The sequence below is a fragment of the Lycium ferocissimum genome, chromosome 2 (assembly GCF_029784015.1).
Source record: "Lycium ferocissimum isolate CSIRO_LF1 chromosome 2, AGI_CSIRO_Lferr_CH_V1, whole genome shotgun sequence".
NCBI classification, from domain to species: Eukaryota; Viridiplantae; Streptophyta; class Magnoliopsida; order Solanales; family Solanaceae; genus Lycium; species Lycium ferocissimum.
In genome coordinates this window covers 39778494-39794535 of record NC_081343.1, presented here as the reverse complement: position 1 = coordinate 39794535, position 16042 = coordinate 39778494, and positions in this window count along the sequence as shown.

Below are 16042 nucleotides of genomic sequence, written 5' to 3'. Positions count from 1 at the left end.
GGGGAGATTGAGAGTGACAGAGAGGACTCGAGGTTTCTGCCGGAGATTGTGAGTGTTTGTTGCCCGAGGTTTCTTGCCGGGAACGATGGAGTGTTCGATGCCCGAGGTCTTTGCCGGGATCGTGAGAGTGTGCTCGTGATCCGAGGTTATATTCCGGAGCGAGTGGTACATGGACTTCGCGGGTCCCCCATGGGTCATGACTATGAGGCATTGCCATAGCATGTGTGTACGGGAGTGGAGTGTGAGAGGTGACTATTGCATTGCATAACATTTACATAGCACGACATTGCATTGCATAGCACTCCATTTGAATGGTCATTCATGTCATTGCATGGCACATTCTCTGATTGATTCTTGATTTGTGAATTACTGAGTTGTTGTTTGTGAGTATTTATTTTAAAGGCTGGATGGAATCGAGGTTTATAGAATTCTCCCTAGGCTTATAATCTGAGATATTGAGATCCCTTGTGACTATCGTTAATGCAAGACTTTCTCATGTGCTAGATGTGTGACTGTGTTTGATTACTTATCTGCTTACTTGTTAGTTGCTTCTTGTTTATATGCGTGAACTAACCATTGTCGGCCTATGATACCTACGAGCCTTGTGTTGTGCTCATACTACTCTTCACTCCTTCTGGAGTGTAGAGTTATTTTCGGCGATGTTCGGAGTCTCACGACCGTTTCGAGGCATTCGTCAAAGGCGTTTGGGTGAGCTATTTGAGATATTGCAACCCGAGTCATTTTGTACGTCTTCGGAAAAATTGGAAACAGTCGGAATGGTAGGAATTAAGGTTTTAATTGATTCTACTTAGTGTGCATGGGATGTTTAAGGAAAATATTGACGCGAAAATATTTAGGAAGGTTAAGGACATTGTAATGTATTGATTTTGTTTGGTTCATAAGTTGGTTATGAAAATTTAGACGTGGAAATATCGGAAAAGACTAAGGGCAAAATTGGAATGTCGAAAAATAGTTTCATGAATTACCAAAGTATGGGCTAAGGAAATTGGGCTTGGAAAATTGACAAAAAAAAATAAGAACAAGTTGGCCCAAGGGACAAGAGTGGCCGGCCCAGCTATGGTCTTGGCCCAAATCCATTAAGCTAGTCATGTGAGCTAGCATGTGACAACAACCATTTATTATATAAGAGGTGAGGTTCAAGAAAATTCAAGAAACAAAAGGAAAAAAAAAAGAAGAACAAGAGCAAGAGAAAGGGGATGGCATTCGGCCATGCCCCTCAAATTTCAACCCCATGAAATCTCTTCCCAAAAATTATTTTCTTGCTATATTCCTACTAATTCAAGGTCCCTCTACAACGTGGTGCAATTATTTCGGAAGATAAGTCGTTGGTTTTATCGATTCAACACTTTGGACAAGTGAAGAAGATTGAAGAAAAAGGTAAGAATTCATCTTTTCTAATTATGTTTTGAAGGTTTGTTTGTGTTGTGGAATATGTAAATGAGTTGAATACATGGAAATATGGAAGTTTGTATGGTATTTAGATAGGTATGCATGGCCGTGTATGAAGCTATGTTGTATGGTTGAGATGAATTGAATATTATGTTGTATTTTAGTTATGGTGATTGTGGAATTTGTATTGGAAGTGAAAGATGGACAAAAATTTGATAAGGTGGAAAATTGGCCTATGGCCGTGTGGTACATGGTAGGAAGAAACATGTTGGATTTATTTTGTTTAATGTGTTAGTTGCGTCGTCATGATCGTCGCAAAGTAAAGGAAGCATGTATGAGTTAAGATTGCATGAAAATAAGATGTAGAGAATTGCGTCGTATTAATGTGATTTTATGATATTAAGATAATGAGGTTGTTGGAGTGTAGATTATTGTTGTTGGAAATGAATTAGTGTGTAGGAAGTGTGTTGGGATGAGTTGGTTGTGTATTTAAGGATTTTGGATCGATTATGGAATTATTGAATATTGGATGTAAGGTTTGAAATATTCTCGGCTTGTGTGTAAATGATTTCAAATTAGTATGTATGTATGGAAATATTGATGTTGACTTGAAATCGTGAAGTTGGAATGAAAGTTATTGTATTATGTTGGGAAGTGGACTAGTTATGTTATATTGAGTTGTATTGTGATTGTTGATGTTGTTGTTGGGTTGTTGTTGATTGTTTTGAGCCGAGTTCAATTCTCGGGGTGTCATGTTTATAGGGGAAGTGCTGCCGAAATTTCGGTAGCCAAATAGAAACCAAAGATTGAAATGTCCATTTGCATGAATAGTAACTGGTAAGAATGACCATTTGCAGATTTTCGACGAAATGGGATTTGATCTTTGGCGATCGTGAAGAGCAGGAAAGGTATGTAAAGCTACACCTATTCTTTGTTTGGCACGTCCTAGACCTACTAGGCCGAAAACAGACCTTCGGGGATAATTCTGCTCTTAGAAATTTGAGTTTGATTTTTAGTACTATTCATTCAGTATAATTGAATCATAATGCTTTCTTTGGGATTTAAGAATGCTTCAACCTTCGTATCTTTTGCAAATGAATCCGAACCGCTTTGGAACTTTCTTAAATAACTTTATGGAGTCCAATGATTGAAATTTATGTCCGCCACCTCAACGAACCGAGGTGGGCCCCCTATTTCCGATTTACTCTTTTGTATTTACGATTTGTCTTCGAGCGGCTTTAAGGAATGTTTTAGCTACTAAACAAAAATCGTTTTAAATATTCCATTAAGTCCTATGAAACGTTTTGACATGTACTTTGGCTCTGAACGTTCTGTTCTGACATAATCCACCGTGATGTCCGAAAGGTACGTACTATGACTCCGTCCGATTTCACTAATTTGATTTGCCATTTGATCCGCCTCATCGAGTCTCTGGATATGTAAATGTTATTTTTATCGCATTAGTTTCTCACTACTCCACTCGTGGATGCCTCAATGTTTCCCACACCGAGCCCGGCCGGATATGTTCTCAAGCGTATGTCTCCGCATTGTTCGCCGCGTCCCGGTGTGAGGGGGGCGTATATACGTACATGGGTTGTGGTGTATGATGTGCCATGTACGCTTATTCTGATATCTGATTATGTGATCTGATGTGGCCACTTGGTATGTTATGATTTGTTCGGAGATATTTCTTACTCTGAAGTATGCTGTGTTGGCGCGGGACCGAAGGAGCGCCCGTTCTTCGTTCACCGAGTCCCATAGCGGGGCCGGCTTTGCATATGTTTTCTGCATGCATTACTCATGATATTTCTGGTATGTATTTTGATCCCCTATGTATCTTATGCCTCCTCCGCACGTTCGTTCGATTTTGATTTTATTTATTACGTTCTCTCGCTTTACATATTCGGTACATTTTCCGTACCGACCCCTTTCTTCGGGGGGTCGCGTTTCGTGCCGCGCGCACGCATTTACGATCGATTTGTGGAGCCGCTCGCTTAGGTTATCTACGTCACTGTGGAGTGCTCCTTTGTCCGGAGCCCGTATTTTGATATGAAATTTTCGCTACATATGTATGTGTTTATTCGGGGTACGGCGGGGCCCGTCCCGTCATATGGCTATGTTTTGTTCTCGTAGAGGTCCGTAGACATGTAGTGTGGGTTCGTATATGCTCGTGAGTGTTGCGTACGATTATGGCTTATCTATGTTTTGTGACGGCCTTATCGGCCTTCGTGCGTCATGCCCGCCGACTCCCGTTAAATTATTATTTCGCTTATTTGTAATATTTTGCTAATTTAGGTTAAGGTACGTACGAGTGCCCAACTAGGGCACGTGTCGCGGCCTACGGAGTTGGGTCGTGACAAAAGTGGTATCGCAGCGGTTAGGTCCTCGGAATGTCTACGCACCGTGTCTAGTAGTCCCGTTTATGGTGTGAAGCGCGCCACATTTATAAACGTGAGGCTACCGGCATCTAGGAATTGTTGACCTTCTTTCCGTCTTAGATCGTGCGATAGAGCCAAGTCATAGGAAATAAAATTCCTTGCGTGAAGCTTTACATACGGCGGAAAATGGTAAGTGGTGACGGGAACGGTCACACGGTAAGTCCGAATATATTTATTCCGTTACCCGAAATAGAAGATTCGATGGTTAGAATGGAATACGAGCTCGTATATTCTCGTACGGTATTATGGGTATTTAACGGCGTACGGATTTCGAGTAATAAGAAATTGCAAAGGTGACTACGAAGGTCAAGAAGGGTAAAATAGTAATTGTACAAGAAAGGACGTGTTGTGAATATGCCTCGGGATCCGTAAGGCCTCGTATTATGTAATAAAAAGATCGTGTGTGGAAACGGATGTAATTGTACCGACATTAAAGGACTCGAATCTGTCGAAGTTGCGAAGTTAAGCGTGCTCAGGGGAGGAGCAATTTTAGGATGGGTGACCCCCCTGGGAAGTAAGTGGAAAATTTTACAAACTTGGAATTTAAGGGGATAAATGGAAGTTTGGGGTAACCTAAAGGAAACGGGAGTCTGTGAAGCAGATAGCACCCTTACAGAAGTCGCGCAGACCGGAGCAGATTAATGAGGAAAAAGAAAGAAAGCGCAATATCGCTTGGAAATCAAGGTAAATCAAGGTAAATTTAAGTAGCGATTGTGTAAATGTTTATAAGTAGAATGATAATGAGTGTGTATATATGTATGTGTGTATATATGTATGACTTTTTCCGGTGATTATGTTGGTCGAAAGGCGAGTCCTAACGACAAAAAGTTGCCACTAACGGAAGGCATTACGAAACGGAACATAAGGGGTGAAGAGAAAGAAAGTACAGTATAGCCTCGGGATTTGTATAGGCTTGAACAACGTTGGAATTATTTTGTGGGATAGTCGATAATAATCACGTAGGTGTGTGTGAAAGCGTACGATATTCTGCATACAATTGTATCGGTAGGTAAGTAATTCCCAGCCACCGGTGCTACGGTGTGGGAAGCCGGTAATCGGATAAAGACATTGAAGTTCGAGTAACAAGGAAAGATATGGTACAGGTGTTGTAAGATAAGTTGCTACTCTTTCCACTATGGATTAAGGTTGGGAATTGAAGTATTGGAAGGAATTAAGGACAAGGAATATGATTAAGTGAAACCTTCGAAGGAGTTGACAGGCAAGGTAGGAAATCATGGTGTAACAATGAGGAAAGTAAGTTTGTAATCAAGCGAGGAGTATAACAAGACAAGGAAATTTCCGTAGGTCCCTAAGGTAGTAGTAAAAGTAGCTTAACCCTGATCGCGACTCTGTATGCCAAATTTCTGCGCTCCCCGACCTCGATGAACTCTGTCTATTATACCTCTATACTTCCGACTCCGACTGCAAATCCGTCTGATACATCTCTGTGCGATTGACTCCGATTATGAATTTGTCCGACATACGTCTGCACGTCTGACCTCGACTATGAATCTGTCTGGTATACGTGCCGGTACGCCTAATTCTGATTATGGGAATGCTCAATGTGCTTCTGTACGTCTGGCTTCGATTTTGAGTTTGCTCAAGACAATCGTCGGAACATGATTCTGTCCGTTGTACCTTCGTGCTTCTGATTCCGGATACGACCTCGTCCGACGTCCGTTTGATCCTCTGACTCCGACGCGGATTCCGTTCGCCGTACACCCGGTTGGAGACCCCGAACAGCCCTAATAAGGGGGTGGCGGAGAATGACAGAGGAAGTTAAAAGATGAAGGCTCTTGTAAGTGTTCCGATCAAGCTTAAGTATGTGTGCGGAAAGATAGAACCCTCCCCGAAGTGCTATGAAGCCCCATAAGGTCAGTTGAACATTCGAGGACGAATGTTCTAAAGGGGGGAGGATGTTACACCTCGCATTTTGTACGTCTTCGGAAAAATTGGAAACAGGTCGGAATGGTAGGAATTAAGGTTTTAATTGGATTCTACTTAGTGTGCATGGGATGTTTAAGGAAAATATTGACGCGAAAATATTAAGGAAGGTTAAGGACATTGTAATGTATTGATTTTGTTTGGTTCATAAGTTGGTTATGAAAATTTAGACGCGGAAATATCGGAAAAGACTAAGGGCAAAATTGGAATGTCGAAAAATAGTTTCATGAATTACCAAAGTATGGGCTAAGGAAATTGGGCTTGGAAAATTGACAAAAAAAAAATAAGAACAAGTTGGCCCAAGGGACAAGAGTGGCCGGCCAAGCTATGGTCTTGGCCCAAATCCATTAAGCTAGTCATGTGAGCTAGCATGTGACAACAACCATTTATTATATAAGAGGTGAGGTTCAAGAAAATTCAAGAAACAAAAGGAAAAAAAAAGAAGAACAAGAGCAAGAGAAAGGGGATGGCATTCGGCCATGCCCCTCAAATTTCAACCCCATGAAATCTCTTCCCAAAAATTATTTTCTTGCTATATTCCTACTAATTCAAGGTCCCTCTACAACGTGGTGCAATTATTTCGGAAGATAAGTCGTTGGTTTTATCGATTCAACACTTTGGACAAGTGAAGAAGATTGAAGAAAAAGGTAAGAATTCATCTTTTCTAATTATGTTTTGAAGGTTTGTTTGTGTTGTGGAATATGTAAATGAGTTGAATACATGGAAATATGGAAGTTTGTATGGTATTTAGATAGGTATGCATGGCCGTGTATGAAGCTATGTTGTATGGTTGAGATGAATTGAATATTATGTTGTATTTTAGTTATGGTGATTGTGGAATTTGTATTGGAAGTGAAAGATGGACAAAAATTTGATAAGGTGGAAAATTGGCCTATGGCCGTGTGGTACATGGTAGAAAGAAACATGTTGGATTTATTTTGTTTAATGTGTTAGTTGCGTCGTCATGATCGTCGCAAAGTAAAGGAAGCATGTATGAGTTAAGATTGCATGAAAATAAGATGTAGAGAATTGCGTCGTATTAATGTGATTTTATGATATTAAGATAATGAGGTTGTTGGAGTGTAGATTATTGTTGTTGGAAATGAATTAGTGTGTAGGAAGTGTGTTGGGATGAGTTGGTTGTGTATTTAAGGATTTTGGATCGATTATGGAATTATTGAATATTGGATGTAAGGTTTGAAATATTCTCGGCTTGTGTGTAAATGATTTCAAATTAGTATGTATGTATGGAAATATTGATGTTGACTTGAAATTGTGAAGTTGGAATGAAAGTTATTGTATTATGTTGGGAAGTGGACTAGTTATGTTATATTGAGTTGTATTGTGATTGTTGATGTTGTTGTTGGGTTGTTGTTGATTGTTTTGAGCCGAGTTCAATTCTCGGGGTGTCATGTTTATAGGGGAAGTGCTTTGCCGAAATTTCGGTAGCCAAATAGAAACCAAAGATTGAAATGTCCATTTGCATGAATAGTAATCGGTAAGAATGACCATTTGCGTATTTTCGACGAAATGGGATTTGATCTTTGGCGATCGTGAAGAGCAGAAAGGTATGTAAAGCTACACCTATTCTTTGTTTGGCACGTCCTAGACCTACTAGGCCGAAAAAACCTTCGGGATAATTCTCGCTCTTAGAAATTTGAGTTTGATTTTTAGTACTATTCATTCAAAGATAATTGAATCATAATGCTTTCTTTGGGATTTAAGAATGCTTCAACCTTCGTATCTTTTGCAAATGAATCCGAACCGCTTTGGAACTTTCTTAAATAACTTTATGGAGTCCAATGATTGAAATTTATGTCCGCCACCTCAACGAACCGAGGTGGGCCCCTATTTCCGATTTACTCTTTTGTATTTACGATTTGTCTTCGAGCGGCTTTAAGGAATGTTTTAGCTACTAAACAAAAATCGTTTTAAATATTCCATTAAGTCCTATGAAACGTTTTGACATGTACTTTGGCTCTGAACGTTCTGTTCTGACATAATCCACCGTGATGTCCGAAAGGTACGTACTATGACTCCGTCCGATTTCACTAATTTGATTTGCCATTTGATCCGCCTCATCGAGTCTCTGGATATGTAAATGTTATTTTTACTGCATTAGTTTCTCACTACTCCACTCGTGGATGCCTCAATGTTTCCCACACTGAGCCCGGGCCAGGATATGTTCTCAAGCGTATGTCTCTGCATTGTTCGCCGCGTCCCGGTGTGAGGGGGCAGGTATATACGTACATGGGTTGTGGTGTATGATGTGCCATGTACGCTTATTCTGATATCTGATTATGTGATCTGATGTGGCCACTTGGTATGTTATGATTTGTTCGGAGATATTTCTTACTCTGAAGTATGCTGTGTGTTGGCGCGGGACCGAAGGGAGCGCCTCTGTTCTGTTCACCGAGTCCCATAGCGGGGCCGGCTTTGCATATGTTTTCTGCATGCATTACTCATGATATTTCTGGTATGTATTTTGATCCCCTATGTATCTTATGCCTCCTCCGCACGTTCTGTTCGATTTTGATTTTATTTATTACGTTCTCTCGCTTTACATATTCAAGACATTTTCCGTACCGACCCCTTTCTTCGGGGTCGCGTTTCGTCGTGCGCGTACGTACGACTGATTTGTGGAGCCGCTGCTTAGGTTATCTGCTCAGCTGTGGGAGTGCTCCTTTGTCCGGAGCCCACATTTTGATATGAAATTTTCTGCTACATATGTACGTATTCGTTCTGGGTACGGCGGGGCCCTGTCCCGTCATATGGCTATGTTTTGTTCTGTAGAGGTCTGTAGACATGTAGTGTGGGTTCTGTATATGCTCGTGAGTGTTGCGTACGATTATGGCTTATCTATGTTTTGTGACGGCCTTATCGGCCTCGCGCGTCATGCCCACCGGACTCGTTGGATTAGTATTTCTGCTTATTTGTAATATTTTGCTAATTTAGGTTAAGGTACGTATGAGTGCCCAGCTAGGGCACGTGTCGCGGCCTACGGAGTTGGGTCGTGACACTGCTCCTCCACCAACGGTGAAAACATATCCACTCGTGGATTTAACTTCAGATGATCTGGTGATCCAGTTTGCATCGCTATATCCCTCAATTACTCAGGATATTTATTATAATGCAAAGCATAGTTTTGGGTGTGTTTCAAATACCCCAAGACTCGTTTCATTGCCATCCAATGAGTTTGATTGGGATTACTCGTGAATCGACTCAGCTTGCTAATAGCACATGCTATATCTGGTCGTGTACAATTCATAATATACATCAAACTTCCCAAAACTCGTGCATAGTCCAATTGTGAGTCACTTTCACCTTCATTCTTTTGAAGTGCAAAACTTACATCAATTGGAGTCTTTGCAACATTGAAATTTAAATACTTGAACTTATCAAGTACCTTTTCAATATAATGTGACTGTGATAATGCTAGACCTTGTGGAGTTTTATGGATCCTAATTCCTAAGATCAAATCAGCAACCCCTAAGTCTTTCATGTCAAATTTGCTAGCGAGCATACGCTTCGTAGCATTTACATCGGCAATATCTCTACTCATTATCAACATGTCATCAACATATAAACAAACAATGACTTCATGATTTGAAGTATTTTTAATGTAAACACATTTGTCACACTCATTAATCTTAAATCCATTTGCCAACATTGTTTGGTCAAATTTCGCATGCCATTGTTTGGGTGCTTGTTTAAGTCCATAAAGTGACTTAACAAGTTTGCACACTTTCCTTTCTTTACCTAGGAACCACAAAACCCTCAAAGTTGTTCCATGTAAATTTCTTCCTCCAATTCTCCATTTAAGAAAGCTATCTTGACATCCATTTGATGGATTTCAAGACCATATACTACCGCAGCTGCCACTAACACCCGAATAGATGTTATCCTTGTTACCAGTGAATATGTGTCAAAGTAATCAAGACCTTCTTTTTGTCTATAACCTTTGACCACAAGTCTTGCCTTATATTTGTCAATAGTGCCATCAGCTTTCATTTTCCTTTTAAAAATCCATTTTGATCATAAAGGTTTATTCTAGGAGGAAGATCAACCAATTCCCATGTATGGTTGTTCAAAATTGATTCAATCTCACTATTGACTGCCTCTTTCCAAAATGCTGAATCAGAAGAAGACATTGCTGCTTTAAATGTTTGAGGCTCATTTTCAAGCAAGAATGTCACAAAATGCGTCCAAAGGAAGTAGATATCCTTTGACGTTTGCTACGCCTTAGATCCTCTTCACTTGGTTTACTTTCCTTTGGTTCTTCTTGCGGCCGTTTAGATCTTTCACTTGACGACTACATTCAGTTTTTTATACGGATAAATGTTTTCAAAGAATTCAAGATTATCCGATTCGATTACCGTATTAACATGAATTTCGGATTGTCCGATTTGTGAACCAAAAACCGACAAGCTTTGTTGTTTGTAGCATAGCCAATAAAAACACAATCCACAGTTTTTGGTCCGATTTTTACCCTTTTGGGCAAAGGAACTTGGACCTTTGCTAAACACCCCCACACTTTGAAATATTTCAAGTTGGGTTTTCTTCCTTTCCATAGTTCATATGGAATAGATTGTGTTTCGCTGTGGGGCACTCTGTTGAGTATTCGATTAGCTGTAAGGATAGCTTCCCCCCACAAGTTCTGCGGTAAACCGGAACTTATTAATAAAGCATTCATCATTTCCTTTAATGTTCGGTTTTTCATTTTCGCAATTCCATTTGATTGTGTGTGTAGGGGGCAGTAGTTTGATGAATGATTCCATATTCTAAATATATCTCTGCAAAAGGAGATTCGTATTCTCCATCCCTATCACTTCTAATCATTTTTATCTTTTTATTCAATTGATTTTCCACTTCGTTCTTATATTGCTTAAATGCATCAATTGCTTCATCCTTACTATTAAGCAAATACACATAACAATATCGAGTGCAATCGTCAATAAAAGTTATAAAATACTTTTTCCCACCGCGTGATGGTATTGACTTCATATCACATATATACGTGGGATTAAGTCTAAAGGATTTGAACTCCTATCAATAGACTTATATGGATGTTTAACAAACTTAGATTCAACACAGATTTCACATTTTGATTTATTACACTCGAATTTAGGCAATACTTCTAAATTAATCAATTTTCGCAAGGATTTGTAGTTGACATGTCCTAAACAAACATGCCATAAATCATTTGACTCCAATAAGTAAGACGAAGCTGAATTCTTATTAATACTGTCAACAGCCATTACATTGAGCTTGAAAAGGCCCTCGGTGAGGTAGCCCTTTCCTATGAACGTATCATTCTTTCTTATTACAATTTTCTCATTAACCAAAGACGCACTTAAACCCGTTTTTGACGAGTAGTTCGGCTGAAACTAAATTCTTCCTAATTGTTGGAAGGTGCAGAACATTGTTGAGAGTCAGCACCTTGCCGGAAGTCATCTTCAGAAGTATCTTCCCATATCCTTCAACCTCGTCGTTGCGTATTTCCCATAAACAGCCTCCTCTTTGGGTCCGGGGAGCATAGGTTGCAAATGCTTCTTTTACAAAGCGCAAACATGTCGAGTAGCACCGAATCAAGCCACCACTCCTTTGGGTTTCCAACCAAATTGCACTCCGATAGCATTGCACACGTATCATCCATGTCATCATTCTTCTCCACCATATTGGCTTGTCCCTTTCCCTTGTCCTTTTTCGAGACGACAACTGGGGCTTTGGGCTTGCCTTCCCACAATTATAGCAATTGCCCTTGAATTTTTCTTGTTTTGCTCCTTACTCTTTCCAAAAGGTTTCTTCCTTTTCTTATTCTTTGGAGCAGCTTCTTCAACGATGTTCGCTCCCATAATCATTGAATTTCCACGTGACTTCTTTTCAGCAATTTTATTATCTTCCTCAATCTTCAAGCGAATGACAAGATCTTCCAACATTTTCCTTACGCTTGTGTTTTAGTATAGTTCTTGAAGTCTCTCCATGTCTCTCCAGAGGCAACTTCTCAATCACAAAGCACCACTTGAAATGCCTCGTCGATCACCATACCTTCAAAGAATAAGGTCATGGATAAGGACTTGGAGTTCTTGAACTTGGGTTCCAAATGTAGCTTTCCGTCCGTCATCTTATAGTCAAGAAACTTGGCAACCACGAATTTTTTCAAGCATGCATCTTCGCCTTTATACTTCTTTTCGAGTGCAAGCCATAATTCTTTTGAAGTTTTGCAGAACCGTAGACATTATACGTATCATCATCTAGTGCACTAAGGATGTATCCTTTGCACAAAAAAAAATCTCGTATGCTTCCAAGCCTCGCAATCATAAAACGCCGGTTTCGCATTCCTTCTTCAAGAAAGGGTGAGGATTTTCATTTGTGAACTTCGCATGCCTAGAGTAGTCACGAAGAACATTCTTTCTTGCCATCCTTTGAAGTTGATACCGTAAAACTTCCCGGTTTCTCTGCCGGTGCCATCGCGTGTGCAAAGCTTGGACGGCTTGACGATGCAACATTTGTCGCCCAACAATCACGCCAACAAGTTAGTACCAACGTAGTACCAAATCGCACCGACAAATTAGCCCATTGTGAGCATTAACATCACTTTCTGTTTCCATTCTTCACCGTCAATAATTGACAAACGTTTAATAAATGGCAAATGAAACAAAACAAGCACGTATAAGATATATATATATATATATATATATAATTTTTTTTCCTTTTTCCAGAATCTGTTTCACGATGAAGTTTTTATGTTCTTCAAATCGCGTCACTGTTATGAACTTTAATAATCCAACGAAGTTTTTATGTTCTTCAAGTTGGACTAGAAAAATTCCAACGGAGTAGAAAACCAGAAGGTTTTAGTCTCCAAAACAGAATACAGATTAAAATATATAAGCACTAATTTCCTTAAGATTGTTATTAAATCTGTATTGCAAAGAATACTTTGAACCAGTAAGTTAGACTAATTCCTGAAACGTAAAAACGAATTTGTCCGCTTCGCAAAATCGTAGAAAATGAAATTAACGAAACTCGAAAAAATAATATGAACAAAGATATGGAAAACCAAATCGAGCCCACTAAATTCACAGCAGTCCTTAAGGAAATTATTCCCCTCAATGTACCCGAGGTTTTGGAATCTTTCCTCCCAGGATAGAACGATTTACTCACCAAAATAGCGGTACAACAAATTCTGGTGACTACGAACCACTCGAAGGTAGTATATCACACGAGAGTTTTTAAGAAGTGCAGAGAAGGAAGAAGATGAATATCAGAAAATTTTCGTAAGGAAAAATTCTGAGGATCAACAGAAATATATAGGTTGTTTGGGAAAAGGTTTGCAACTTTTCAGAAAAGTTTGCAACCTTTCAGAAAAATTCCGTTGAAAAAACAGAGGGAAATGTTTTAAATTAATTCGGGAAAGAAAGAAAACGGGTCGGGTCGCGGGTCAGGATCTTTAATTAATTAATTAAATAATAATTAATTAAATAATTAAAGGAAATTTGGTCCAAAAAGATTATCAATCAATCAGATCATTTGACCAAATCCAAATCCAAATCCAAATCCGGTTCGAGCGATTTACGACGCGCGGGGAGACCCTCTTCTTGACCCTTTAGCAACACGAAGGAGTGCTTCTACTTTTAAGAGAGAACTTTTCTTTCCACCACCTATGAGGACAAATGCTTATTTCATAAAGCAAGAGGGAACAACTCATTTTTCCCTCCACTTCTTTTCCCTCCATTTCCCATTCAACCTATCAATTAAACCCAACACCCCCCCCCCCTTCCCCCCCAACCCCCCTTATTTTTTTTAGGTTAAAAAAAAATGATACCAAGTGGTCATTTTTAAGTTGTGTCCATTAAAAGAATGTTTTGCAACGACTGACTTTATTTCAATTAGCAACCCAGAAAAAAAAAACATTTGATAGCCCTTACTGGCCTAATAAGTTGAGGTGTCAAAACAGGCTGGTCCAGTCTAACCCAATCCAGTCCTACAGGGTCAAAAGAATTATATGGGCTAGCCCTTTCAACCGAAAGGCCTGTAAAATGACAGTCTAATCCAGCTCTAAGCGGGTTGTGTGGGCCAGGATAGGCCACCCCTTTAAGTTTTTTTTATTCTTTCGAAATAGCATTCTTTAAGTAATTTTCAGTACAATTTGAACAAGAATTTTTTTGCAACCTGAAATAAAATCCTCTACCACCCCGTTCTTGCACGAACTCTTATTACAGAAACAAAATAAATTACTTTATTTGTTCCACAGTGCAACCTTGTAAACCCGTTGAAACTATTTTAAATTGAACCTGATGGTGGTAGTTTCTCTTCTTCTCTTACACGAATGGTTAGAACCAGCTGCCATAGCCAAAACAGTAATAAGATTAATATTGCTATTCATATTGAAGTTGTGGTAGTAAGACATGATTAACAAGCCCGTTGATCAATCGACTAATCCATGATTAGATTGACTAGCCCCTTTTCTTACCTCCTGGATTGAATAGCATTTGTGTGTTATCAAGAATTGATCCTCCACCAGGTTGAGGTTGAAACGAATAATCATCGTTGCCCTGTGGGTTCTTTCGTCGCAAATCCAAGTCACATACAAAAAAAATTAAACATAATATAGTTTTTAAGACTAAAAAGTATAGTTCCAGTTTTTAATTTACTACTTAGTAGTAAGTACATTTTTTTTCATTACTTTTAATCTTTTCGTCTAATTTACTCATATTTTTTAAAAAAATTAATTAATTATTCTTTTCTGGCTTCAAGGGCTGGCCGCAGCTCAACCCTTGAGGCTGACGGGCCAAGAGAGGCTAGGCTATTGAGCTTCACTTCTAAATGGGTCAAAGAAATCTTAACCCAACCCTACTTAAATAAAGAGTTGGGTTGGGTGGGCCAAGCCCATTTTGAAGGCTCTAAATAAGGTCAGGGAGAAGTGCAATATTCATTTTTTGCGCCCCTGTTTAAAATTTAATCAGGGCTTGCTAATAATTTGAAGTCTAGAAAGCATTTCTAGAAAGATATTGTCCGCTTTTCCTCCTCCTCCTCTTCTTTTTTCTAGCTTCTTCCATGCTTATATTATATCGTTTTTTTTTTTTTGGTTGCACACACAAAAGAGAGACTGAGCGGAGAAACTACCTCATCGAAAGTTTTAATCAATATATATGTGTATATAATCTGAAAGAACTAGAATATACCTACATATATTATATATGACATGACATCGCTTAGCACTAAGTACTCCATGGCTTGCTGGTTAAACGCCTCGGTTAGGTAGCATTAAACCCAAGTTTAATTGCTAAAAAAAGATAGCTCTTGGCAAGACTCGAAATGGCTCTTTGGATTTGAACCCTAGACCCTTTCCCCAAAACATCAAACAAAACCAATCAACCAACGTCCACTTTGAATAGTCGTTAGACACTAAATAAGTTTAACTAAATTTCAACTAGATTAGTAATGCTAAACCTAAAACCGTAATGTTCAAAAAATTATTCATTCTTCCCTCTAATTTGTTCAATTTATTCTTTTCTTTAAATATTGACACCGCTGACAATAAATCCTACGTACGCCACTGAGCATGAAGATCACTCTTTCATAATTCAATCATACGATTAAAATAATACATAATTAACCTTCAAGTTTTGAATGGAAAACATGTAGGGATACAAAAACTGAAATTCTGAAGACGGAGAACAAGGATGCTGTGCTTAACGGAGGAGAAATAGTTCAATTTAAAATGGGCAATTCGCAAAATTGCCCTTCTTTTGGGGTGGTCTTTAAATTTTGCCCCTCATATTTGAAATCTTTAAATTTTGCCCTTCGGTAAAACCTATGGGTTCTAAGTTCGAACCCCCACACAGTCAAAATTTTAAAAAAAAATTCGCAAGGTAGAGTTTAAATTTCGCTATGCCCCCACCGCATACACTTGCGAAGGAATTACCAAAGTTATGCGGACCCGAAGATACTTATGCCTTATGGGCGGATTGGATAAGTATGCCGGTCCGCATAACTTTGGTAATTCCTTCACAAGTTTATGCTTGGTCCGTGATAACTTTGGTAATTCCTTCACAAGTTTATGCCGGTCCGGATAAAAGTTTGCCCATTAAAAGTATGCCCCCACGCATAAACTTGTGAAGGAATTACCAAAGTTATACGGACCCGGCATACTTATGCCAAGTCTGCCATAAGGCATAAGTATGCCGGCTCCGGCATAAATTTGGTAATTCCTTAACAAGAATATGCCGGGTCCGGTATACACGCGA